Source organism: Martes martes (assembly GCF_963455335.1).
Source record: "Martes martes genome assembly, chromosome: 1".
Classification (NCBI taxonomy): Eukaryota; Metazoa; Chordata; class Mammalia; order Carnivora; family Mustelidae; genus Martes; species Martes martes.
This window is the reverse complement of record NC_137888.1, coordinates 179,369,211-179,396,458: the sequence shown is the minus strand read 5'-3', so window position 1 is coordinate 179,396,458 and position 27,248 is coordinate 179,369,211. Positions and strand designations below refer to the sequence as shown.

Here is a 27,248-nt window from a genome sequence, read left to right as displayed (position 1 = left end):
TAAAAGAATTAAAAAATCTTTCAAGGGAGCAATAAGCAAAAGGGAGAAATGCAGTATTAATTTTATGTAACATAATGTCTTAATATGCAGTTTATCTTGACTTTTTCACATGATTTGTCCTGTCATTTGCATAGCGAGCTCTCATTCCTAATTTCACAGTCATTATGCACTGATGTCCCGATTTCTCAGCATCACTAATTTTGATGAACTAAAAATGGTTCCTGAAGGTCAGATTCATGTACAGTGAACAAGCTGCACTGTTGTTGTGGGCATGTTTTGTGTGGGGAGATGTTTATGTGCAAGTTTCGCATTGTTTGGAGAACACCAGCTAGAACATCTGAAAAATTTCATTAACCTAACTCTGGAAGGTCATCATTGAATTCTTACCATTGCAGTGGCCTTTTAAGTGTAGATGTAGATACAGTGTAATTTAAAACAGATGGGCATGTCTGACTATTTTTATATGCAAAAAGGGACAGATGTATATGAATGGATAAATTATCCTTTTAAAAAGATACTTCGCAGCACGAAATATCACCAATGATTAGAACAGTGAACTTGCATTCAATCTAGGGCAAACACAAGAAGGCATTATCAAAATATCTAACCATCTATAAATTAATTCCAGTCTACTTCGTCTTCACACACAAGAAACTTTTTGAGTTTTTCAAAATGTATGGGGTGCCAATCACTATCTTTCGAGCTGCTAAAGCCAACATATCACAATAGAAGTTTACTTTTCCTTGAGAGTTGCATCATCATACAGGGAGGTTTGATTAAGCAAACAAAAGAACCATGTTTAAGGTTTCTTTTTTCCTCTGCGTTTCTTGGATGACGTACAATATAAATATTCTTGAGCCAAATTTCTGATGGTGATGAACAGGAAAACAGACAGGAATAGGGTGGCGTAAGATTTAAACTGGTGATGAACACGAAATTAACAGTGTTGTAACAGAAGTCATCATAATCTCTTGGTCACAATTTTTTAAAAAGAACTATGGAAAGTCTATGTCTGAGAGGGGGACAAGGGGACTTTTGGAGGTGATGGAAATGCCATCTATCTTGACTACGGAGGCAGTTTCATGAGTATACACAACTGCTCAAACTCTTCCAACTGTACCCTTAAACCGAGTGCATCTTCTTGTATGTAAATTATACTTAAATAAAATCGATTTTAAAAGTTAAAAAAAGGACTGGCGTATACAGATATTTTGAAACCCTTGCATATGGCCAATAGTTAAATGTGCTTCTCCCAGGGTTATTTATTCAACGTTTGCAGTCATGTTACTGAACAGTACAATGAACTTGACTCTCCCCTTCTTTTTCCCTTTGGACATTTTGATGGAGGTGCTGGTGAGTAATAAGATGCTCAAGCAGCAGGCACAGCCCAAGGAGGGAGAGAGGAGAGAAGCCTGAATAATCCTCCTGCCTGGCACAGGGTCTCTGAATAACCAGGAGTGGGCTATTATATGCTGATGGCCTCAACTTTGCTTTTACTATCTGAAACCACATTTTCACACCAGTTTGCTTGTGAGCCTCCAAAGTGGGCCTGAGCTTAATTTATAAATGTGATAAAACTGAGATTTCCCCAGTTTCTGCTCCAACGTGTCTTGAAAATAGGTTATGGAAGGTTTTAACAAACATATCCAAATGGACCAGAAACCAGCCTGGGTAGGAAAGGGGGGAAAAAATCCAAGCACAGTTTAAGGTTTTAAATAGTTAAGAAAGAGAGCCTACACATATCCACTCTCTTAACTCCCAATGTCCAACTTTTTCATGTAGTTAGTCCCTACTAATACTAGGAATCAAAGGGCATGCAGTACCAGCGAGAGGCTATTATAGTCCACACTTTATTGCCCATTACTACTGAGGTCATTAGCGGCAAGAGTGATCGTACCGGTCTTAACCTATTGATCACTGTAACTACTATCATTTAATCCTGTGTTGAATGTCTGGAAAGCGGCTAAAGGCACACAAGAGAGAGTGCTTTAGCACTCAGAAATATGGCCAAAGCTTAGAAATTATGCCGTGATTCATAAAATCTAGCCAGTGGTTTAAATCAATAGTATTTAAAACAGTCATGTGAGTCCTTAACTAGGGTGTTCTACTATTCATGGGCCCCTCTTTGAGACTATTCAGTCAAAACTAAACTTTATTTTTCCAGATTCTATGCCATCTACCTTACCCTCCTTGAGATAAAAAAACAATAAATTCTGATGTTTTCCTGTGCTACGGGGCTCACGCCTTAAGTGGGAGTTTCAACTAATTCTTGATTTCCTTCTCCAATGACAATTTAAAGATAGTGCAAAAAAAAATTTATATGTCTGATGCTGTAGCTACCTTAACTGTTTGAGAATATAGAAATGAGTGTGTTTTATGAGTTAACAATGAATCATAGAAGGCAATTTATGAAGAACTAGAATGATTCTGTCTAGCTGCCTTCAGGGATCAGAAATTCAAATTAAACTTCTGGCAGACATTTAAAGAATGCTAGCATACAAAACTGAATTTAAAAAAAACACACACACACACACACAGTTAACACTCTTTCGTTGAGTTGCAAGAGGAAATCGTGAATTAAAAAAAAAACACAACACAGACACTGCATGATACACTGTTGACTGATACCATTTGGGTGTGGCTGGTCCCAGGTGCACGTGAACTGGCAGGAATGGCAGAAATTCAGCTGTGCTTGGCCCTCCCTCTGAACGCTGCTAGTAGGGACCTGCGACTACCTTAATACCAGTAACTGGGAAAATGTCGATTGCACTCCCTCCCAAGTGCTGGTAGAAGCCCATACACTGCTGTATCAATTCTGCCTGCCACAGTTTTCTTTTGCTTCCAATTGACTTTCTATCATCCGTAGACCTGAAGACTATTAAAATAATAGGCCTTATTAGTGCCCTTTATTCCCAAAGGGGAGAGGTAGGTGATGGGGTAGGGAAAAATACCTAAAAAAGCAAACAAACAAACAAAAACGCCCATAGAAACAATACTCATTGCTAATCTAAGAGACAATTGGAGGAATTGGGTGGGAGGGGAGATGACACAAATAACACGCTATCATTTTTTTTCTTTCTCTTTACACTCACTCACGTTAACTCTAAGTAAATACTGCCCAGTGTAAACACACATACATTTTGTCATCAGCATCTTCCCCTAGTTGCTAAGTGTACAAATAATAAAACTGAGAAGACAGAAAAATTTAAGTCCTATTTTACTTCCATTAATCTGGATTAATAAATTAGAAACTATTTTTAATCTCTGTTATTCACCACGCATATGTCCCAGGAAACCTGAGAACCTTCCAGATTTCAGGCATGGGATGATAACTGGACGAGGTCAGACAGCGTTAACTGGTTCATCAAATAACAAGAGCAAAACAAATTAAATTAGAAGGGTCCAGAATAGCAAAACCAAACCAAACAAAGAAAATAGCTCCATTAAAAAACAAAAACAAAACAAAAACAAAACCAAAGCAACAAAAACAAAAACAAAAAACCTATGCCAAATTTTCTATGACCTACAGAAGCTAACCTGTGTAAAAAAAAATAAGTACTACTTCATGAATACCATCACCCCTGTGAAAGACAATAGTGTTCAGAATTAATAAGCCAATGGAAACAACTGATACATTGGCAAACAGAAAAGTTAGGAAGCTTCTATCTATTCCCCAAGGTATCCAGAAAGAAAGAAGGGTGTGGGGGGGGAACAAAACCAAACAAACAAACCACGTTGGCCCAGACACCATGCAAGACAGCTGTATCATGGAGGAAAGAAAATACATTCCTGACATAATATTTCAGTCTTCAGAAAATTTAAAAAAAAAAGCCTGCTATTCATGTGGAAAGTATAATTCTGTTTCATTACGGAATTCTGCTTTTTTGTATAACTCTTTTAGACTTAGCTATTTTGCCACAATACTGTACAAAGCATTAAGGCAGGTAATGGTTATTATATTAATGCAAAATCATCTAAGTAGTCAGTCATTAGCATAACTGTTCTCTCAGTAACAATACAACCACCTATTAAAATTTTAGAAAAAAAAAAGACCTCTTTAAAATGCAATTAGCATTTCATTTTTTATCATTTTGTTTATTACATTCTATCAAGAAAGGCTATCTTTCTTTCAGAAAGAATTGTATGGCCAAGACTTGCCTGCCAATCAGGAGTTATTTCAGGTTATCATCCCTAATAAGCAATCTCTGGCGAAGCTCTCCGAGCTCTTCTTTTGTCTTTATATTTTCAAAAGTGGCAGAAATTCATATTTGTTTACAGCAAAGGCATTAGTGGAACCTCAACTGCTCTCCTGTAACATTTCCCATGCATATACTCCACTAAGAGCCGGCATAATTGTTTTAGCTCTAATAAATATCAGCTTCATTTGCATAAAAATGTAAAGTTTACATAAATTAAATCGCTTCCCCCATTAGCGCCTTTTAAATACAGGAAACAATGGAAGCTACACACGAAAATAATCATCCAATAAGCACTCATCTTTTCAACTTAGCAACTGTTATTATTATTATTTAAATCAAGAGAAAATGTCTCTTCTTTCCTCCCTCAATTTTTCTCCTATAGGAGGGATGGCAAACAATGTACGAGGTGTACGTGGATCAAAGCTGCTATGACATTTTATATTAACAACAACAACAAAAATCATTTTTAAGTGCTGCAAATAGGAGGAGGGGAGAACTATTCCAAGAAGAAACCCCAGGGAAGATTCTATCCAGAGTTCTCCTTAGCTCTTGAGAAGAAAAGGCAGAGGCCATGGCTTAGTAAGTCCTCTTAAAATCAAGCATTATTCAAAAATAGTGAGAAGAGATAGCAACTGTACCACTGCTATCTGAGACACACACAGGATGCACATAAAGGAAAACAACTTGTAGACAGTTATGGATCGAGGGATACTGTTCAGTGAAGAAAACTAAAATGTTTACCTTTTGTCCACGAAAGAATTTTCTATGACCAAGAATTAAATTTGCAAACATGTTTCCCCCCCAACACACACATTGTGAGATGGAGAGGGGAGGGCTGTCCTTGGATTTAAACATGCAGATAGGCCAAAATTAGCTCATTCCAAAGTTTTGTAAGGTCTGACTTGCTGTGCAATCACCCCTTTTCGGAATTACAACTGAAGTTTCTCAAATTGTGCAGGTTCTCATGCCTGTTTCCAACACCTGCACCTTCTACATCACAGTTAAGCTAAGGGGTGCAAATTAGATTCTAATGAGAAAACATCAGTTGCTTCTTTGACAATCTCACCATTCACTGATTTATTTCTAATGAAGACAAAGCCTAACCAAAAGCTCCTTATATGTTAAAGGTCAAAATATGTTAAAAAAAAAAAAATGCCTAGTAAAATCAAGGCAAATGGGAAAACCCGTGAGGACCCGCCTCATGAAGTGGTATGACAATTAAAGTAATTGTACAAAAAAAGAAAAGAAAACAAAAGAAAAAAGAAAAATCTTCAGGAAAAAGTGAAAGAAATTAAGCTGCCACAACTGTAACAGGTTAGATGAAAAAAATCAAAATTTAATGTATTCTCCCCTGTGTCATCTTGTTTTGTCAAGACATCAAATAGAATTGGGAAGTACAAAATAACAAGCCCTTGAGAAATCACAGCAGCCGACCTTTTTGATGTTGTTGATTTACCTTGTTCTCAGTTATTTGAACAATGATGTTTCAGATTTAAGGGCAAGATAAAGCTTAAAAATTAAAACATGATACCAAGCTATTCTTAAAAAGTGCACCATAACATTTAGCCTGCCTCTTCATTGATTAGCTGCTTTTAACCAGGTTTGAAAATGAGGTACAATGCACGTGTTCAATATTCATTTTTCCTTGTTCCAAATTAATTTCTCTTCAAACAAACTGCCAGGTTGGAAGAGGGACTCAGAGATTATTCCTACAGCCCTAAAGTAGAGGCCCAGTTTAGCTCTTTCCAGATAATTCAAGTCCCTACAGTGTGCAGATGATCGTCCAACAGGCACCTGAATTTTCTTTCTTTTTTAATGAAAATAAATAAATAAATAAATAAATAAATAAAGCTGAATGTAGATTGCCATGTATGAGGAGGGGAAAAAAAAAGGTATTTGTACACTGCGAAATGACTAAAACCAATGTCCAGAAATACCATGCTGCTTCCAAGAAAAGAAACCTTGCAGCAAACAAAAACACATTTAGCTTAGGGAGTTAGGACTACCCCCAAATCTAGCCATGCAGGTATACATAAAGCTGCACTCCTTCTCTGCCCCCAAAAGATCCACAGCTCATCAGCAACATCATTCCTAGCCTCATATGAAATATTATGTACAAAGGTATATAAAATCAATATATGACAAGATAGTGTTCTCAAATTTTTATAAGTAGACAGCTTCCAAAAATTTCAGTAGTTAAAAATATCTGATTCGAAGACTCTAAAAGTAAATAACTCAGTATTTACAAGCACTAGTAGAATTTGTAAAACCAGGACTAGTTAATAGCTGCTTAATGATTATTACACCTTGACAATGAATTCATAGCTTAGCATGTAACACAGACAGATGCAATTTACGTATTTATTTATTCCAATCTTCTCTAGTCAACTGTTGCTGCCTTATCCCTTGCTTATAAATCAAAGAACTACCAGAAGTGGATTCTAACTGGCTATGATATTTAACCAGTTACCAGGAGCCTAATGTTAAGTTTCTCTTTAGTGATGTTCCTCTACAACTAGACCACATAATAAAATAAATCTCTCCACCCTTCTTTTTTGCCAATTCAAATTTCACTCAAATTTTAGCTCAAGCTGAGAAGCTGGTCACAATATTCTCTCCTGATTATCTCAGAAACATAGTAACTCTAATACACTTCTGCCACATTAGCCAAGATAAATCTGGAATTTCATTGCTTTTAATTAATCTGGATTTTAATTTCACTGTATCTTACAATTGTGTGGAGGCTGTCTAAAAAGTTGCAGAACTGGTCAGTGTCATGAAAGAGTTTATCTTTCAAGTGACAGCTTCTGACAGCGTGCAAATACAAGGCAGCTATGGTGAGGGTTTCGTTTTTAAGGTACATTTAACTGCAAACAACAACAAAAAAATTCAAACCAACCATTCCTATCATAAGCTTTCTGATGATTTATGGTTTACCAACTGAGCAAGGTTACGCAACACTGCATGCCTTTAGATGCATTATTTCAGCTAGTTGAGATTTAATTAAGATCACAGACTCTAAAATCCCTGTCAAATGAAAATGCGGAGAAGACAATACACTATATAACCTCATGCAGAATGTTTCCATTCCATCCTCTGGAAAAATATGAGTTAATCCGCGTTTCTATGGCTGCAGACAAAAGTTCACTAATTTTGTTTTCTTTTGACACCTAGGTTGTTTTCTATTGTATGTCATGAGATCATTCCCTTCCAGGGAGGGAAGAAGAAAATCGAGAGTGAAACATGTTGCAGAAAACGCACTTGACATTACCATCCGACATTATCATAGCTTACCTATGATGTCATCACATTTTCATATAATCAGCCCATGATTAGGAAAGTTTCATTTTAATGAAATAAATTTATTTAAAAACACAACACAAATAGGAAGCCTACCTTTCCTGAATTACTCAGATTAAAAAACTGACAGGTTAGGTTTCTCATTTCCTTAACTGACCAACTTTTTATCAGCTGAACTGCACATAGGAGTAGGAAAGAAAGTTCTTAGGGTAAACAGGAGAATATAAAGCCCCTTGCTTTCATTCTAAGTGTTGTCCTGGGGGAGGGGGCGTGGAACAACAAAAAAAATCCCCACAAACCTCTAGATTTCTTCTTATGTATTGATACTGACCCATTTTCTTAAAGAAAAAAAAATGATCATGTGTTTTTATTTGCATCATCTTAATATTTAGTTGCTTATCTCGTGCCTTAGAAATGACAGGTGCTTGCAGTCTCGCTCTTGACAGGCCACTACACAAATAACTGTCTTGCCTGAAAGGGCTAATGCAGTACTAATGAACAATAAATCAACTTTGATTATCAAGTGTCAGCCCAATCCGTTTTCAGTTCAACTCTATCACATCCCAGAGTAAGTCAGCCACTGTCTCTGGGTAGGCAGTCTGTATTTTGGTTTCATTTTTACACACTTTTCACTGAAATGTGTCAGGCAGCTACAAAGAATCACATAAAATAGAAGTAGACATTTTTTCAATTTATGCGAAGGGTATTCAGAATGTGCTTCTGTCTTCATTTGGTTTACTTAGTGTTAAGTCCTAACATCCAAGAACGCTTTGCATTCTTTCAAACAGTAACAGCAACATATCAAATCCTAAACTAGAATCTCAATGGGATCATGTTTGAGGTCTTTGACAATGACATGCTAGCTTGAACAGTTTACCACATAACCATCTCTGACTGCACATACACATTCCTCTTAGAAAATCTTTTACAAACAAATGAACAAAAAAGCAACACCGGGCCACTTATAAAATAAAAAACTCCACTTGATTTAAAGTAAAAAAAAAAAAAAAAAAATTTTTTTTGGCTTCTTTAACACTGACTTCCTAATGATAAAATAAATGTAACTTATTTTTTTCTTAAGCAGATTAGTCATTGATAGTATGATTCACATTTCCTGTTATCAGGCTTAATTTTTCCCCCAAATGTGTCACTTTCAGAATGTTGGAATCTATGGAAATTAGGTGATTTGCATTTTTAAATTGGCTTGATTAGAACATTTGGTCTGTGTGGACAAGAATATAAAATTATTATATTTTCCTTATAACTGGTAGGCCTTGAAGGAGTTAATCCCAAAGAGGAAGAGTCTATATGTACTTTGCTCTAAAACTTTACCACCTACTTCCTAAAGGCCCCCTCCTTTCCATCACGACTCCTGGGGGGCGGGGGAAGTCTCCTTTCCACTGACCGTCTTTCAGGCAGTTTTGACAGTTGAGTTAGTTACATTCAGAGCCCGGGAAGATTGTAGTACCCCGTGGCAATTCTTCATCCGGCTGCACGTCCTAACCCAAACCCTGCTCCCTACTTAATTAATCGGCAAAGTAATGCACCAGACGCCAGAGACTCCCCAACCTGCCAGAGTGTCCCTGAGTTCGCCTGCCTGTTTTGGTGTGGGGCTTTATTCCTCCCCCTCCCCCTCTTTGCTGTGTGTGAACTCCTTGAATTTGAACAGCTAAGCTGAAAATAGCCTAGACAGATATAGAAACAAAACTATCAGAAGCAAAGAAACATCCACACGGGTTACACTGAGATGGAAGGCTCCTTGTATATTTCACACGCTCTGAAAGTGACATAAATCACACCCCAGATACGTCCCCGAATGGAGTGATGGCGAGGGCTTTACCAAAGTGGCTGCGTGAAGGCCAGACCAGCAGAAAATGAATCGCAAACGAAAAAGAGAGCGAGAGCGCGAGAGCAACACACAAGCAGGACTTCCTCCAACTCTCCAGTACACCCCACCCATGAACATTTAAAAAAGAGAGAGAGAGAGAGAAAGGGGGGAAAGCCTCTCTCTCTCCAGGACCCACAGGCCTGTAACTCCTTCATCCCACCTCTTCCCTCCCTCCCCCGCCTCCACTTCCAGAGCGCAACTCCCACCCAAGTTGGTAAACAGCAATTGTTGTTATTATTTTTTAAAAAGACTCAACTTGGAAACCCTCTGGCGCTCCAGCCTTCCCCAGTGAGGCCCCAGGAAGCTGGCACCGCGGAGCCCGGGGAAGGAGGGCAGAACGGCAAAGATCAATCATAGGGACCAACCTGACACTCTCCATGTAGCCGCCAGGCGCGCGGAGCCGGCTCGGGGCGCCCGCGCGGGCCGGGCGTGGGGTCCGGCGGCCTCGGCGTGCAGGCGGACTGCACGCGCGCAGGGGCGCTCCGGCTCGCGGGCTGACAAGACGCGCCGCGCCGCGCCCACCCGCCCCGCCCTGCTCCACCAATCACAACCCGCCTCTAAACACCCCGCGCCGCGCCGCGCCGCGCCCCACACAATGGGCTCCGCGGCCCGCTCCCCGCGCCCGCGCGCCCCGGCCCCCTCCGCGCGGCAGGTGAAATCACGCTCCGGCGAAATCCTGCTTTTGTCTCTAGAGCAACTCGTCTTAATTGCTGTTAACCCTTTGACCTGCCTCCGGCTGACGTCTGGGAAGCCCGGCGCGGCGCGCATCTCTCCCGCCGGCCGGGGCTTCGGGTTTGGGGCTTTGGGCTGGGTTGCGTGTTTGGTTCGTCTTGGAAACTGACAAAGAGTTGTCCCAACCTTTCGGAGGAACCCGAGAGGCAGAGGAGGGGAGCCGGCGCGCCCCGCGCACCCCCGACTGCTCCGAGCAACTGTTCAGAATCGGAAGGGGATGCGGGGCTCCAGGGCAGCGCAGAGAAGCGCTTTCCTCGAAAACGGCCTCTGCAGAGAACTTTCGCTTCAGGACGACGGTTTCACCAAGCCTCGGCCTCCCCCCACCCCATCCCCCCAACCGCTCCCCACCTCCTTTCTTTCCGAGAGTCGGGCTCGCCAAAGCGTGCTTGTGCGCGCGGAGGAAAACTAACCCGACACGGGGCTTGAGATAAATAACAACCGAACGTGCCTCGTCGCTGAACCGAGCTACTTCCCCTCTAGAACGACAGCTGCTCGAGGAGGCATCTGCTCCAAGTTCGCTAAGAAATAATTCTTTAAATTCCTTTTTTATTTATACAACAACAGCAACAACAAAAGCTACTCTCCGTAAGCACTTGAAGAGGACCTCTATCAGAAATAGTCACTGCTCTTTAATGCTATTTAAAGCTGAGTATGGTGTTAAAAAAAAAAAAAGTCACCAATAGGCTAAACTTTGTTGGCTCAACTGGCAAGATCTGAATGCCAGGTTAATCCAATCATTTTCGGCAGCATTTATCATCTTAAAATTGAGAGAGAAACTTCTTGGCCTATACTTTAAAAAAAAAAAAAAAACTCAAACGTTTTGATTTATTTATTTATTTTTTCCCAAAACAGTCCAGGAAAAGTAGTGACCCCAGGGATTACCTATTCTCCCTCAATTAAAAAAACAAAAAACAAAAAGACCACAAATCCTAACGGAGCAATACCAGGAGGTTTACTTGCACGTGTTTTTCCATTTGAGGCGTTTAATGCAGGTAACTACAAACCAGAAAGTATATTGATAATATTTCCAATCAAGCAAATGCCTGAATCTCAAAAAGGTCAGCGGGGGCGCAGACAATTCCCCCATCAATCTGGCTGCAAAAGAGACAAAAGCTTCAGTTGACTGTCAACTTATGATCCGATGTTCAATGGGTGCATGGCAGGTCGCTCTCCACCCTAAAGTGTTTTTGTGTCAGACAACAAATTTATTAATGGCATTTTTCAGGTCACAAAAAAGCGACCCCACCCTCTCATGAATATTCAATGGCGGACTGAGGGTGTTCTTTTTTGGGGAGAGGGGCCTTAAATCTGCCAGAATGTACCTGGAATCAGGAGACTTCTGACTCTTAAAGAGACAAGGCACTCTTCCGGGAGAGGCTGCCCGGGGCCCCAAAGACAGGAAATAAAAATATAGGAAGTTCCCTTCAACCAATGCACAGTGAGAAAGTGGAAATGGTCATTTCAGAATACACGTGATTGTTTTCAAAGGTATTCAAATTAACTTGAGATTTGATGCCTGTGGACAAAATGGGGTGCAACTCTGAATAGGCAATTCATGTTTTTCAAAGACGAGTTCTTGGTGAGGCATTCATAAAACTCACGCATGCTTTTACAAGTTGGACTAACTCCTTTGCAGGTCAGTGTTTATCAGCTAAGTCTCCCGGAGCATCAGAACAAATAACAAACAAACAAGCAAACAACAAACATTACAGACGCTTATGAGCCAGCCTGTGGAGACAGCCTTACACAAAATAATTAGAGAGTGACGCAAGGCGCTGGTTACACAAACACTAAATTGCACAGCGGTGGCTTTGAGCACCATGGGACCACAGAGAAGGGGGAGATCAGCGTGAGCAGGAGAGGTCTGGGAAGGCCCCTTGGGGAGGTGGTGTTTAAAGGACTGATAGTTTGGATTGTCGGGGAGGGGGCGTGGTGGTGTGACGGTTTGAAGAGGGAAGTAATTTAGCGAGCTAACTCAGAGGCCACCTGGAGCCCTTCCCACCCTCTCTCCAAACATGACATGGTGACTCATGTACTACTTCTAGGTAAGGAAATGTAGCATGGGTGATAAACCTGGAGAAGCTGTGTATATGCCCAGGCCATTTTCATTTGATTCCGACTCTCTCAGGATCCCTTGCCATGTGGTCCTGTCAACCTGGGCTGTTTCTGGGATTCGGTGAGAACTAAAATTGCTGGAGTACAATTTAAAATGTCAAAACCTATGGTTAAAACTTAGAGACTCAGTTAATATCATTGATTCATTACCGAGAGGGCCAGGTTGCTTTGGAGAGTCTAGGTCAGAAAGCAATTCCTCTCACCCCCAAACAGCAGCATCTGTATTGTGGGAGATTTAGTAACAGGGTCTCATTTAATTGTCCTAACTTAAAGAAATTGCAATTCCCACTTCACAGGGGACAAAACTGAGGTTCAGAAAGCCAACTGTGATTTTTTTTTTCACCCTCTAAGAATCAAACATACCTAACTAAGCATCGTGCTCCACAAGGGGAAGCAGATAGAGAAACAAAGTTTCAGAAAAAGAATGGCCATGATAACTTAAAATGAATACCTGGGGGGAAAAAGGCTAATGTTTAAGGAAGAGTGAAGGAAATGCTAAATACCATACTTAAAAATATTTTTGATGCCCACATCCTAACACCCACAACAGATACAGTCCTTGTTCAAACACCACATATTAAGAAACCTGTCAGTTGCCAAATGAGTCCATTGTGCAGCTGGCTGTGTACTTAAGAATAGATTACTATGATCCCACACCAAACTCTAACCACCAAATAACACACCTGGGACTAAAATCATGTATTATACTTGGTTCTGCTGAGCCTTAGCCTTGAACGCAGAAAAAAGTGCAAGGTTTTACTGCCCATTCAGAGCCCTGAATGGAGAGAAGATGTATTAAATGAAGAGTCAGAAGGAGCATGTTGTCAGGACATTATTCCTACATGCTGATGAATAGCATGGCAGGGAAGGAGACACCGGCCATGGTCCCTGGCCCACGTGGTCCTCAGCTCCAACTGAGGTCCTGCCTTGCCAGAAGCTGCTTGGAAATAACCAAGGAATGGATACGTGAATGGACACTGGCTCCCATATATCCAGCAACAGTGAGAGTGGGAGACCTCCTCAGATAAAGTCAGTTATGGTACCATGTTCTCATAGGTAACTACTGCGATTTCTGTTGCCACAAAGTTCATCTGCCGGACTGAGTGAAATAAAAATTGATGAACAGTTTGATGGGTTGAAAAATCAACTGTGTGACCAGAGGCCAAGACTGTAATTCAATTGCCCATCTTCTTCCAAACAACGCTTGCATTAACACTTGCTCTCCCTTTTCCAATTAATTTAGGGGAGTACCCAAAACGGGTATTCTGAAATGAAGGAACTTAAAGAAATGTGACCTAGTGACTGTTGCTACAGAGAAAATGGTGAATCCCTCACCGTAGTAACAGGCTTGATGACCTACCCAGGGAAGTGAGTCCCTCCAGAGGGAGCCCTGCTTTAGTCTTTCTGAGGTCTCCAAAGACCGCCAACCAGCTGCCAATTACAGGTACTAAATTGTAACACCAATGCCCGAATACTGAGATTTGGGCACTTGTCTCCAAGGAACCACAGCTCCTTCTTGATTTAAGTGCTTTTACTTAAAAACATAAATTAATACATCATCCATCTACAGGGAGCTAAGGCAGTCAGCTCCGTGTCGATACCATTTATGTTGTGCTTAAGTCTATGCTGACCGTACAGTTCATTATGTCTTTTAAGATTTTATTTATTTTATTTCAGAGAGTGCGAGCGAGCATGAGCGGGGGGGGGGGGGGACGACAGAGAAACAAGCAGACACTCTGCTGAGCAGGGAGCCTGACATGGGGCTCAATTCCAGGACCCTGAGATCATGACCCGAGCAGAAGGAAGATGCTTAACTGACTGAGCCACCCAGGTGCCCCTAAATATGTTGCTTTGGTCTGTGCCTGCGTGGCCAAGGGAAAGGACTATGAGTTCCTACTGTTCCACAGGAGTTTAAATTTCTCTTTTTGATGCCCTCTACACTGCCAGGTGCATCTTCATTTCATGCAACATTTTATAATGCCAGTGCCCCTGGTTAATTTATATATACACAGTTACATGTCAACATTCAGGTGACTTAGGAACATGATGGGGAAATAAGCTATGGAAAGAAAACATTTACCGCCCCCCCTTCCTCGCTCTAAAGACACTCAGAAAACAAAATCATATGTAATCACCAGTAAACAAAATCTTACGCAGAAAGAAAAATGGCCACATCCCGTCCTAAGTCTGCATCTCATGGACTGTAACAAATTATTCTCTCTCATTTACGATAAAACTATAATCCCTTGTTTTAATAAAATGTAAAATGTGTTAGTGGACGGCTTCTGCCATAAGGTGAGAACAGATTACATGGAAATGTGCAAAGTTCTCAAAAAGGTACATGTTTGGGGGCAGGAAAGCATTTCCCAAAGAGCTTCGTCCTTCAGGTATCAGGAAGAACGAATTGTTACGACCATCAAGCGTGAGTCCGTATTTCCTCTCCAAAGAGTAACAGCGTTCTTGGCACACCCCCACGCAAACCCTCGGATTTAAGCGTAACAAGAACTGGATCAGCGAAGGGACAAGAATAGATGGCTCTGGGGGCATGAAATGACATTTGAATATTTTTTTGAACGTTTAATTATGGAGAAATCGCTGAAAATCTGATAAAGGCAACTGGCCACCTTTATTTAGTAAAGTCAGCTTTTCCGGAGACGTGGGGTGTGCAGCAGGCCTGGAAAGAGGCAGAGGGAACGTGTTGCATCTCGCCCTCTGAAAGAGGCTCACAGGTCTCCCTCCCATTGCAACGCCACCCTCCTGTGACCCTGGGTTGACACACCCTTCTAGCAAAACCTTCTTTACGCCTGCCCTCTGCTGGTAAGCCTGCCAGGATTAGGAAATTTTGACTACCTCCATTTATTCAAAAGACAACTTTTCAAAGCTGGAGAGAAATGAACTGTTAACTGGAATATATAAATTAAGACACTTAAAAACGGGGGGGAGGGGCCGGGGCCGGTGAAATATGGCACTTTTAATGTAAAAATGCACATTCGTCTCGTCGATTGCCGGCCGGATCACAGCTCAGAAGTGCCAAACTCTACATTTTAGCTTGCCTAAGAGAACAACCTGTATTACTGTCGGGCATCTTGCCTTCTCTTTTGCTCACTCTCCGGGGAGAGCCTGTCGGCGCGTTTTCAATAAAACACCTTCTTAGCAGTAAAGGGCCACTGTTCCCAATTCAGTGGTCCCTAAGGTTTCATGATACAGTATATTTAGCTGACTCGAAGCTCAAGTTTTCCTCTGGCATTCCTAAGATGCACATAAAGGAAAGGGGGGAAAAGCCAAAGAAGAGCTTTCGCCTCTCCTTTGTTTAAACAAGCAGTTAACTTTGAGACTGATTAGCTGACATGACTTAAACACAAAACAACGGGACGCGCTCCCATGCCCTCTCCCCCACTCCGGGAAACCCTCTGCACGTGCGGGCCAGACAGGCCTGCGGGAGGGCTCCGGGCATTAGGGGGTAAATTTCCGCAGCGGTGTGCAGGGGTTTAACGGTGCAGCTCCTGTCAGTGTCAATGGAAAGCACGAGGCCTTACAAATCCCTGCATACCATTTCAAAAATATATCTCCAAGACGGGGAAAATGAAGCTTAGCAGTTGCAACCTCAAAAGCATTCAGGAAGTAGCACTCTTGACAGCGCTTTAGATGCCGAGTAAATGCTCTTATAAAGAACACCCAATCCAGCCGACAATAAATCTTACGCCGGGGAAGCCCGCGCAGGGCTGCGGAATCCCCTCCGAAGATAATTGCCTTCCACACTGTGTGGCAGAGAAACTGCAGCACGGCAAACATTTTCTGGAGCCCTGGAGCTCCCCGTGGATTTGCTCTCCTTAACAGGCACCGATTTTAGACACACACACACACCCCTATCTTTCAGAGAGACCCTCTAAAAATCCAAAGGTTTGTCTTCTTTTCTAGAGAAAAAGTTAGGATGCTGGTTCGCAGGGGCTGCAGCGGCCCCGGGGAGGCTGGGAAGAGGGGCTACGTGCAGCCACTCTGGAGCAGAATCGGAAGCAGGCATCAAGGTACGCGACTGTCCGTCTCCACTCCCCACCCGCTGGAGGATCCTGCAGCTTCCAAAGGGTTCCAAGGGCTGGGACTCACCCGGCCAGCCTGTAAGGAGGTAGGCAGACTTTTTCCTAGTCCTAAATGCCCTCAGGCAGTCTGTCTAACCCTGAGATGATGCAGGAGCACTGGGATCTGACAGAGGCTTCTATTAATGACTTTGCCATGAATTAACAGTGCAACTGTGGGCAAGTCACTTCACCTGTCTGAGCCTACACACTTCACCTACACAAAGAGAAAAACCTAGGAGCTACCCTGCCTGGTTTCTGGAATAGTTAACAGGAACAACTGTCATTATCAATAGCTTGTCCTTCACCAGGTACACATTTTACACAAGCACAGGATTAAGCTTTGGGTATTTTATGGCTTACAATTAAGGTCATATATAAAGCATAGAGAAAACTAGTTAAAAAATATAAATAGGATTTAGAAGGCCAGGAATCCTGGACACTACCGTGTCTACGGTAAATCAGGGAAGAAAGAGAAGGAAAACAAAAAAAATGTTTGGCAAAAGACTTGAAAGCCCTGATTCTGATGCTCCGGAAGTCGTAACCCCGGTGAGACCTTGTGAAGGAAGGATTACTGTACCCACTTCACAGATGAAGAACTAGGCTCTGAGAGTTGCAATAATTTAACCGATGTCTCTCAGACAGTTGGGGGAGAGGAGGCAGTTGAACGGCTCTCAGACCCGGCTTTTGCCCTATCTGCCACGCAGCCGATGGGGCTGGGGACTGAACTAAGCCTGGAAGAACAAAGAGGCTGCTTCACTTTACTCCCTCAGAAAACAACTGTGCCCAAGAGTCACCGATTGGTCAGCATGAGCGGAACCTGAGATAGTAAGGGTAAAATTCTGATACCCTCCTTTGCCAACAGTGACAAGCCTGACAGACCACATACGTGCAAAAATGTCCGAGTCTGGCAGGATGAGGGACCCGGGGTTCATGCATTCTCCTAACTTCTCCTTCAGGGAGGAGCTTCCATGGCTGAGAAGAGACACACACACACACAGACGTTTCCCCTCATCTCCTTCAGTCACATCAGTGGGCACCAGGCAGTGGCCCGGGACCCTGGCCTCAAGGATGGCCGAGCTCTCCTGGCATCTTAGATGTAAACATAAAACACCCTGGTACTGGGGCTTACTTTGTTCCTCATTATAAAAGTATGGTAGTTCTGGAGAGAGTCTGCCTGGGTTCTGGCCCTGACAGCACCATTGCCTGACTGTGCTTTTGGTAAATTACAGTCTCTATGTGCCTCAGTTTCTTCCCCCATAAAACACACACACACACACACACACACACACACGCACCCTAATCATAGTTCTTCTCCCAGAGGGTTGTAACAAGGACTAAATGACATAGGACGGGTCACTGCCTGGCAAACTATAAGCATTCTACTGTTTCCCCTCATCATTATCGTTGTTGCTATATACTGCTTTTCCTTCAATTTCCTCCTTCTGCTATAATGAAATACCCGAAGGCAAAATATTTCTTTACTATCTCAGACTCATTCTTCTGGGTGCATAGATTCTAACTACAGGATTTAAGCAAGAACTCTTATATCCAATTAATCTTAACAATGGGAGAAGAGAGTTGCTGGTCACTGTTTTTTCAATCCAGGGTAACAAGGTCCTAGACCCCTTGGTCTTCCCCAGCAGGCAAAATGGCAGCCTCGCATCAATCCCCAGGTGACTGGGTGGGCCAGAGCCAGCAGCCAGCTCTTCACTTGGATGTGCGAGGGAGTCTGGTGGTTTGTTCAATGAGTTCTTAAGGACCCACTGGAATCAGCTAAGGCGGGGTATGCCCCCAGTGCTGAGAACACGGGGGCTGGCCAACATGAGACCTAATTCTTGGAGCCTTCATCCTATGATTTTACAATATGTTGCTACTATTGTCTCTGGGAAGGAAAGCCTTAGCCTTCCATGCTCTAGAGATTACTCAGCTTGTACTCAATTATAATGACCCAATAAGCTGATTTTAGGATTCTTTTCAAAGTTGCCAACATTCACACTCTCCAAAGCAAGGAATGGAGCCCTGTTAGTGCTGTCAGAGCCCAAGGCCTACCACCAGCCATCATTTTATCATTTGTTGAATTTGAAAAAAGATGCATGGGCAGGAAGCAGGGAAGAGGGGTTCCTTCCTGGGCCCCGGGGTAAGGGGACTTTTAAATGAAGACAGAGATGAGGCTACATATCTAAGGTTGATGCTCTGTCCTGGGTAGCAAGGCAGGCAGTGTGGGGAAGGCAGTTTCAGCTACTGGGAACAGGAGGTGCAGGCATTCGCAAGGGAGAGAACGTGAACCATCGCACCAGGGAACTGTGAAGTCCTTACCAGGGCTGGGGGTTATAATTCATCCTGGATCTCCTTTCCCTTGAGACCAGGGTTTTCCTCCTTTCCCAGCGTCACCTGTTCTTCCTATCCCCAAAAACGTATTCAATTCTTCCTCTGTCATTCTTCATGTTTTGGGCATGGTCTCTGTTCTGCATCTCTATCATGTCCAATATTTAACATGATCTCTCTTAGCCTTGACCTCAGCTAGCTCAAGCACAGACACAGACACAGACACACACACACACTCAAGTCTGCAGAGTTTGAGGTGCTTTATTCCTATCCTGCCATGCTCTCACCAAGTGGTTCTGAAGTTTCTGACCCCAAGATTTTGACCGAGTAGACCTGTGATATGCCTCTGTACTTTTCTGGATGGTGAGTCTGCCATATAACCGGGGAGTGGGAACCACCAGCATAACGTTAAGAAGCACGGACTCAGGAATTCGATATTTTGGTCATGAAAGCATTTTTAAGTAACATTGGTTAGGTACAGATATCTTATTATGCAATTGGTTAGAACAAAAGCATGAAGAGAATTCACATCCAAACAGGGACAAATGTAGAATACATCAAGGACTCATGCTAATCCCTGAGAAGAGGAAACGGAACTCTAACAAAACCAGCCCCGTCCAGACCTCCACTGGTCTTCCATTCATCACTCCCTCTTTGCAGCACGGCCCCAGTCACTGGACCATGGGGTCCAGTCTCAGTGCTCTTTTCCTGAAGGCCGCCTAGCTGTGTTGGGGCGAAGGCAGTTCCTACTTACTTTTTTTTTTTTTAAGATTTTATTTATTTGTCAGAAAGAGAGAGCACACAAGCAGGCAGAGAGGCAGGCAGAGGCAGAGAGAGAGAGGCAGGCTCCCCTCCGAGCAAGGAGCCCAATGTGGGACTCAATCCCAGGACCCCGGATCATGACCTGAGTGGAAGGCAGCAGCTGAACCCACTGAGCCACCCAGGCATCCCCCTGTTCACTTCTATTCTCTTGCTCCTTTTCAACTAAGATGGGGTAGAAAGGACAACGGAAGTCCTATTTCCACGAAAGTTGAGAGAAGAAATGAGCCAAGTCTACAAAAACCAAAAGCCATTCCTCCATCAGGCAAATTGTCCTCCTCGACAGAAATACACACACACACACACACACACACACACACACACACACACACACACACGAGAGCAGGCTAACTCAACATAACATAGCAATGTCACCACTATGGGAACTCAACTGGGAGAAGAACCACTATTCTGATGAACCACATCCAACATTTACAGTCAATGCCGGTAATTTCTGCATTCTACCAAATGGGGAATGAGCTCACCAAATATAAAAAAAAAGTGCCCTGTACATAAGGGCCCCTGAACAAATATTTGATGAATTTATAAACAAATGAATAAACAAATGAATGAGTTAATGGTTTCTTTTTTTCCTCTCCTTCTTTTGCATTTATGTTTCACACATTGTACTATCTCTAAACTATAAGCTCCAAGAAACAAATAGTGCTAAGGAAAAAATAACTAGCTACATGTTAAATAATAGCATCTGTTAAGAAAAAAATTAAAAAGGCCCAAAATGGGAGTTGCTTATTCTAAGCTCCAAAGCACCATACTGACACTTAACTATAGTTTCAGCTCTCTCAGAAACAGAATCTTATACCAGTCTGTCAGGAATCACCTGGTTGGCGCTCGTTAAGTCATCTGCCTGACAGACCCTTGTCATCCCGCAAAGGAAAGAAACTTGGCAAAAGCACCTTGCTTTTTGCCCTAAGTTCCTTGTTCCTGTTCCCTTCTGCCTGCAAAATTTCGTACAGCTCCTCAGAGCTCCTTTCTATCTGCTAGATTGGATGTTACCCAATTCGAATTGATTTTTGCTCAAATAAACTCTAACAATTTTTAATATGTCTCAGTTTATCTTTTAACAGTTCTGCTCTCAGGGGAGGGATGTGAAGGAGACCTCCCCCCCACCCCCACGATCCCCAGGAGCAATGAACGACTAGACATAGGTACCCGCTGAGCTCCCTGGGCTTGCTCTGTTCTTGCTGCCTCTGGGGAAGTAGCTAAGTTCATCCTGGATCCTACCTCTGCAGTTTTTACAGTACGAATGTCAGACTTTATGTGAACATTTCTTTTTCTAGACTAGGCCCAGAAACGAGCCAGAGTCAGACTGGGTCTGACTTCGAAACTGGATGGGTTCTGGGGCCAGACTGGGTCCAACTCGGAAATGAGACTGGGTATGACTTCAGCGGGACTAGGTCCAGTATGAGACCTAAGGTGAACAAAATTTTGTTCTAAGACTGATTAGTCTTAGAACGAGCAAATTAACCTTACCAAAGAGAATCTTTTTTTTTTTTTAAAGATTTTATTTATTTATTTGTCAGAGAGAGAGAGAGAGCGAGCGAGCACAGGCAGACAGAGTGGCAGAGGGAGAAGCAGGCTCCCCGCGGAGCAAGGAGCCCGACGTGGGACTCGATCCCAGGACGCTGGGATCATGACCTGAGCCGAAGGCAGCCGCTTAACCAACTGAGCCACCCAGGCGTCCCACCAAAGAGAATCTTTAATTACAAAGGCCACGGTGGAGAACTTTGAACCTTATCCACTTACGAAGGTGTCCTAGAGAAGAAGGCATCATAGCCAAGTACTCAGGATAAGAAATAAAGGAAAAAAATCACTTCTACTCCAGAGTTTCTGGTGACTAGGACTAGACCTACTAAAACACCCGACTCTCTTCAGACCCGACAAAGGGTGAAAATTCTTACCAGGGTCAGCTTTCCTATACCTCTGGGATACCCAGTTGAGAGAGGAAAGTAAAATGTTACGTTGTCCCTTCCTCTGAAAGTTCATATCGGCAGGCAAAAAACGTATGTAAGATTTAGATCTTGGAACTGTGACTTGTGAATTTGCTTTGAAGTACCCACTGGTTATGACCCTTTCTCTCCTAGGGACAGCTACTGCCTTCTTGTTTGTCTTGCTTTGTGTCCTCAGAACTTGGCTTGGCAGCCGTTGGGTTGGAGCATCCCTTAGCCGCAGAAATGTGGGCTGCGCTCCATTTGCAGAACCAACCGTTGTCGGCTCTCCGGGAGATCGTCTGACTCTTCCTTTCTTTTGGTTGCCTTCAGGAGTGGCTCTGGATCTTGAGAGGGTAGTAACTTCTGGACCCTCTTTGGGAGACCTGTTGTGTCTAAGGGAGTGTTCGATACAGCCAGGAATACAGTTTGTCCCAGCTGGAACCTCACAAAGTATTTGAGGGTTTTTTGTTTTGTTAAAGTAACTTCATGGTTAGAATCTAGCCAGACTGGAAGGTGATATTCAGAGGCTGAATCAGGTCTTCTCCCCTAAGCTCAAATGTAAGCTACAGGAACTCCGAGTCTGTCTCTTTACCTTTGTCTATGTATGCATGTTATAAGTGGGCAGTATTTTTTCAACCTCCAGATCCTAATGCCAAATTAATTTATAAAGAGCTCTATTTAATTGGCTTAGAGGTGAAGAAGTGTTTATATGAACCAAGTACACTCTCAAAAGTATGGAAACTAACCCAAAAGTTTTTCAAGTTCATGTGATCTAGGATGATCTTCAAGAGGAAAAAAAAAGTTAGTGTAACTTTGTTGGTTTAATTAAAACAGGCAAGTCTTTAGAGTTACCAGCATTAAATATAATACTTTTATTCTACCTAGGTTCACTAAAACTCAAATAAGCTCATGTTATCTCAGAGAATTTGTCAGTGAGGAAGAGAACTTAAGATGATGGTTAGCTGTTTAACGTCTCATGAAATTCTCATGATTAATCTAAACATAATTGTTAAGAACAAGTGAATTAAATATACATGTAAGATAAAACTTAAAAAGGAACTTTTCAACAATAATTATGCTTTATGGTATGTCTACTTAAAAATAGTTTCCAAAATCTTCTTGGTAACTTGAAACTTTAAAGTTATACTGAGCTGAGTTAAATAATGGATACTCTGGGCGCCTAGATGGCTCAGTGGGTTAAAGCCTCTGCCTTCGGCTCAGGTCATGATCCCAGGGTCCTGGGATCGAGACCCACATCAGGCTCTCTGCTCAGTGGGGAGCCTGCTTCCTCCTCTCTCTCTCTGCCTGTCTCTCTGCCAATTGTGATCTGTCTGTCAAATAAATAAATAAAATCTTTAAGATAAATAAATAAATAATGGACACTTATTGACTACATAGATCATTTCAAATAAGATAAATTACTGAACATTAATTACTGAACACAGGTTTATGTGCTTTTGCTTCCTTTTACAGAGAAACTAAAGATAGTTGGGTCTATTTATAAACAGCCTTGCTGCCACATTGGAAAATTTACTATTAGGAAGAATCAACTTCTTGAAATTATGAAATATTTATCTATTTGCCAACCCACAACTTTCAGTTTCTACTGGCAATTAAGAATTCTACTTGTTAAGAATTCTAGGAGTACCTAGGTGGCTCATTCAGTTAAGCAGCCAACTTTTGATTTCGGCTCAGGTCCTGATCTCATGGGTCATGGGATCGAGCCCCACGTCAGGCTCTACATTTGGCAGGGAGTTTGCTTGGATAGTCTCTCTTTCTGCCCCTTCCCCTGCTTACTTGCGCTCTCTCTCAAATAAATAAATCTTTGAAAAAAAAAAGACTTCTAATTAATATATGTAATTAAAACAACCAGAGATAATAAAGGTTTAAAAACACACTACAATACCAAAAGTGTACTTCTGTAGAACCAAAACTTAATTGTCTTTCATCTACTAAACAACAAAGTTTTCTTGGACTGTTGGTCTGCTTCTTTTTTTTTTTTTTAAGATTTTATTTATTTTGACAGAGATCACAAGTAGGTGGAGAGGCAGGCAGAGAGAGAGGAGGAAGCAGGCTCCCTGCTGAGCAAAGAGCCCGATTCGGGGCTCGATCCCAGGACTCTGGGATCATGACCTGAGCTGAAGGCAGAGGCTTTAACCCACTGAGCCACCCACACACCCCTGTTGGTCTGCTTCTGATAAGAGACAAGAAAGGTTTTTCTTTACTTGTTATCTACCTGAAAAGTAAAGATTTTGTGTCTTACAACACGATTTAGAGTGCTTCATATTGTCTTTATCAGGTCTTTGATTACTTAAGAAAACCCAGTCTTCTCAAGAGTGCTAAGTTTTGCTCCCAAGTATGTGATCTTCTGTATTTATGTTCTGTATTACCCCTTCTACTGTTACTTAAAAAAATTAAGAAAAAAATTTTTTTATGAGAGAGAGAGCATAGGAGTTGGTGAAAGGGGCAGAGGAAGAGGGAGAACAGACTCCCCACTGAGCAGAAAGTCTGACATGGGGCTTGATCTCACAACCCTGAGATCATGATCTGAGCCTAAGGCAGACACTTAACCAACTGAGCCACCCAGGTGCCCCCTACTGTTACTCTGGTTAAATAGATAATTTAGTAACATTTCATAATGATTTGTGATCCTATTTAGTCAAATGTTCAAACCTTTTGATGTTCGGACAGAATCCCCAGAATCAAATTCTAAATGAAGTCTTCTGGCCTCAAACTAACTTTGGTATTTTCCAGCAGGTCCTGGGAACTTCTCAAAAGATTTGTTCTCTTTCCAATAAAAAGAGATATTAAACTATTTAGGTTTATTTAATATATCAATTACATGGGAAGCATTATCAAATAAGAAGTGATATTAAGCCTTTTTAGCTTATATTTGTATGGATGCATGTTACTAATGTACGTGTTCTAGAAATTGTGTGAAATTCCTAGAAATCTGATATGTCCTGTATAACGTTATCGGTAGTAATTGCAGTTATCTTAAAATGCTGTATGTCACAGAAATAACCAAATTTCTTTGGTTATTTTTGGCTAGTGAACTCTCATCAGATCTTTAAACAGGGGAATTTTTAAGTCTTTTCATTTCCAGACAGTTTTGTTTTTTACTCTTAATGCTTTTGCAAATGTGCTTTATCTTCTGAAAGATGAACGGAAAAGACTGTGAGAAGTATTCTAGAATATAGGTTTCTGATAACTTCAAGATCATAAAACTGAACTGGGTAAGAATTTCCAGAATTAATGAAAAACTGGATTCAAACAGAATAAGAATTAAATAATATGGGATTGAGTCAAAGTGATAAGTATGATTTTATATATGTATATTTTTTCTTACAACATTTTCTTTAAAGTATCGCTAGTTCCTGATGACTTTCCCCTACCCACCCCCGATTTAAGGAAATCTTTTTCTCTTTTCTCTTAAGCCATCTGTGACTTACAGTGATTTTATTAAGTATATCTTTATAAACAGAATTTAAACATTTATTGGTCCCTCCAGAATTTGGAAATTTACTGAGTACTTATTTTCATGGGAATATAGTTATCTTCATAAGTTCATTAAGTATATGTGCTCTTTGGGATGACTGGGTGGCCTTAGGTTAAGTGTCTGCCTTCAGCTCAGGGTCCTGGGATAGAGTCCTGCATCTGGCTCCCTGCTCAGTGGGGAGCCTGCTTCTCCCTCTGCCTGCCTCTCTCGCTTTCTGACAAATAAATAAATACAATAAATACAATCTTTAAAAAAAAAAATAATATGTGCTCCTTGGACACAACTAGAAACACGGGTTATATTACCAAGATTTTAACTGGAATGTCAGATTTGAGAATGTGCATAGATTCAAATATGACCATACAGCTTTAAGGAACTAAAGCTGACTTTCCAGGCAGGCTCATAAGGAAGATCACCTCATAGCAGGCCCAAGAACCTCAGGATAACTTGAGGACATCAAGAAGAGGAATTTACCCACATCTATAGGTATTCCAGGTAAATTGTGATGGTGAGTCCTTGGCTTAGCTTCTCATCCTGGAGAGGTCTGTAAAGTCCAATCTAAGATTCCTTATGAAAAATTCCAGCAAAGCAGATTTCCAAAAGAGCCTACATGGTCAATACTATCCTTGCTGTACTGTGTAAATAATTAGGCCCAGTTTAATGAGACTTATTTTATAAACATTATTTTATAAACATATAGTTTTGCCATGATTAGCTTTGGTAGAAATGAGGGTAATTGTAGAGAAAAAAATTATCTTTCAGTAGAAAATCACAACACAAGGTCATGTATATGAGATTCTAGCCTTGTTCATTGTCTTTGAATTTTTGTTTTACACTTATCAACTGGATTGGATAATGAATTCTTCTAGTGTCCTCAAATATCTGGTTCCAACTCTCTACACTAGTATTTCCAATTTTCTCCCACCCTTCTGATTCGGAATCATGAAGAACAAAGACTGCCCTTAAATCTCCTCGGAAGGGACTATACCAGGTCTGTCTCACAACCTGGATAGCAGTCAAACTTCAGGGACTTGAAACTTGGGTCTTCATCTCCCAATTAAAAGAGTTTCTCCAGACTCTTGGAATGGCACACCAGCTGGAGATCTAAATTTACTGTCTTAGGAGGTTCCTTCTCAGAAGCAGATGGCATCTTGAGATGGACAGTCCTTTCATGGTCATAGATCAAGATCTTCACCTCCAATATGAAAGCTTTATTCCTTTTGCCTTTATGCTACTTGTTTTCTTAATTTCTGTTACGGGCAGACAATGTTCCTTACCTCTGGCAACCATCCCTGAATCCGCCGCTAACAGAGTACCTGCTCAATAAAGATCCCCAGACTTTCAGGCCCAAGTCATTCTTGATAATAGGATAGCCCTTGATTATCTTTCAGCTGAGCAAGGAGATGTTCATGCTGTGGCCAATGGCTGCACTTGGATTAACTGCCTGTGGAAGTCGAGACTCGGTTACATGAGATCACTGAACAAGCAAGTTGGCTTCACAAAGTGACTCCTTCAACAGGGTCTTTTTTTTACTTACTTGATTCTGACTGGTTTAGGGCTTGGGAGGCCATAGGCTCCAAAGTACGTTGTAGACCTTGGGAATTTTCCTGCTTATAATCATCACAGCAGTCTCCCTGGTACGCTGTATTCTCTCAAAAGCTTTCTGTGCATGTTCACAGCCACTGACTACCCAGCAAATGATCTCCCTAAGACCAGAACATCAGACAAGGAGTGAAGAGAATGGCCAACTTAAAGGATGTGAACCTAATGTCATGACCTGTGAATACTACAAAGACAGTCAGCAAAAAGGCATCAAGACCTGTGAATACCACACAGAGATTCGAGGTGTGTGGCGGGGGGGGGGGGGGGGGAGAGGAAGACAAAGAAAAAGGAAGAACAAAGAAAATGAAAAATGCAAAAACAAAAAATTGTAAGAACTTCAGAGCTGGGAGTATCACCAATGCCCTAAATTTTGATCACATCTCTTAGACTGAGAATCTGATCAAAAAGGGGAACTGTTAAACAAACAAACAAAGCAGGCCTCAAATGGACTCAGTTTTGCTGAGCTCCATGTCATCAAACCGAGAGAGACTTAATTAGTTTCAGCTCTCCCAGAAATGGAGTCTGAAACCAGTCAATCCAGGAGTCACCTGATCGGTACTAGTTAGGTCGTCTGTCTAACAGACTCCTGCCATCCCTTAAAGGAAGGTACCCTGCAATGACCAGTCCACTTGTCCGTGTTCCCACTCCCATCTGCCTGCAAAAGTCTTTCCTTTTGTACAGGTCCTCGGAGCTCCTTTCCACTTGCTACACATCTGGGGGCGCTGCCCAATTCAAGTTGATTTT

At 41.9% G+C, this 27,248-nt stretch overlaps 1 protein-coding gene across 7 annotated transcripts in view; it reads right to left on the bottom strand.

Moving 5' to 3' along the window:
- FOXP1 (forkhead box P1) overlaps nt 1–27,248 on the bottom strand; it is a 578,496-nt gene that overhangs the window by 92,367 nt on the left and 458,881 nt on the right. The window contains exon 1 of one of the 7 annotated variants that reach the window (XM_080822737.1): nt 9,753–9,892. The exons of 5 other annotated variants lie outside the window; for them this stretch is intronic. The gene's annotated coding sequence lies outside the window, so the exon portion shown is untranslated. Of the gene's footprint in view, nt 1–9,752; nt 9,893–27,248 lie in introns of those variants that run through there. One more of the 7 variants, XM_080822738.1, reaches the window with a different exon arrangement.